The sequence below is a fragment of the Sinocyclocheilus anshuiensis genome, unplaced genomic scaffold (genome assembly GCF_001515605.1).
Source record: "Sinocyclocheilus anshuiensis isolate Anshui unplaced genomic scaffold, SAMN03320099.WGS_v1.1 scaffold130, whole genome shotgun sequence".
Classification (NCBI taxonomy): Eukaryota; Metazoa; Chordata; class Actinopteri; order Cypriniformes; family Cyprinidae; genus Sinocyclocheilus; species Sinocyclocheilus anshuiensis.
This window is the reverse complement of record NW_015544207.1, coordinates 1,314,606-1,316,426: the sequence shown is the minus strand read 5'-3', so window position 1 is coordinate 1,316,426 and position 1,821 is coordinate 1,314,606.

Below are 1,821 nucleotides of genomic sequence, written 5' to 3'. Positions count from 1 at the left end.
CGTTATTGAAAAAAATTATATCGCGATACATATTGATATTGAATTATTGTCCAGCCCTACTATCAGCATATGAATTAATGTAGTACAGAAGACGGGGCTCTTTGACCAATCAAATGTAAGAGGCGTTTCAGCACCGCCCACATGTGTGAATTAAATATTGAAGCCATAAACCGATTTGTAAACCACAAACAAAATAGGAGATGTCAAGCCAAAATCTCATTTTCCGTTTGCTAAACAATATGAAAAAAAAACAAACTTTACATTTCTCAACTGTATTTAATCCGTGTATCATTTGTTAGGCGTTTCAGCACCGCCCACATGTGTGAATTAAATATTGAAGCCATAAACCGATTTGTAAACCACAAACAAAATAGGAGATGTCAAGCCAAAATCTCATTTTCCGTTTGCTAAACAATATGAAAAAAAAAAAAACTTTACATTTCTCAACTGTATTTAATCCGTGTATCATTTGTTTTAATTTTTTCGATTTTTTTCCAAAAAACGAAAAACGAGACTTCAGCTTACATTTTCGTTTTTCATTCAGGGGTAGAAAAATGAATAAACAGCTTGAATATTTGATTTCTACACGTGGGCGGGAATTAAATGCCCCTTTCTGCTGATTGGTCAGCCGAAGATCAATAATAGATCAGAATAATAGTCCTCCGCTGCTGCAATTGTACGGATTCTTAACGCATTTATTGCAACTACATTTCATCTTTTTTCATCAAACAGACTAATGAATAGCTCGACACAACTTCTGTGTAGATATAAATTCTACGCTTTGCATCAGCTGCATGGCAGGGTATGATATGACGGCTGCCATAGCCTACCCTGCTCACCCAGTAAGTCTGTTTGTTTAATTAAGTAATTAATTTATTAATTCGTTTCAAAATAAATATTTTACACACTAAAAAGGAAAGCATAATAAATTGGCTTGGGTGTATAGGCCTATAATGTTCATGCAAGAACTGTCATTCTGACTGACAACCGGAGAACAACATATATTAAATAGTCTACTTTTAGAGTTTTATAATGTATCTTGTGTTTTATTCAAATTGATTATAATTGATATCTCAAGAGTATATGCACTTGTGCGCGGCGTCAGCTGCTGCACACTTGCACACAGGACTGCAACGCAAGATTTTCATAAAATATAATAACTTGCCATTTCGGTTTGTTTCTCACCAAACCCACAGTATACCTTCAGAATGCTTGGAATATACGCCACGAGACAGGATTATTTTATGACAGATATGCATTTGCTTAAAAAACAAACAAACAAAAAAACCTAAAGTCACCATTCTCTGCCATTAAATTGGCAAGTGTGAGCAGGACATTTTTGTGTTAAGTAATAAGCCTTTAGAACAACATTAAGGCGAGTAGTTCACACAGTTCCAATAAATTGCGATGGGTTAAATAAACTCAATAAGCAGACAGACACGACTACAGTCAAGCACAGACCAGTATTGAAGTGCACAGAAAATAAGCAGTAGTCATATTTAAAGCAGTTTAAATATGCAGTTTAAATTAATATTGAGTACTGATTGATGTTCACTTGGATTTTTTTCCCCATCGAGGGGAAAAAACGTAATACTCTGTCATTTATAGTTGTATGGTAAAATGTATATTTTTATTTGTGTAACGTTACATTCAAAATAGCTACAAAATGTCATGCCTTTGAAAAATAAAGAGAACAACAGAATGCGCTGCTTTAGCGCGTCTCGGTCTCCTTGAGCATCTTTCTGGCGCATGCCCCAAACATGAACCACAGCGAATACTTGACTTTTAAAAGGCTTCATTTAGATTATTTGACGTTAAATG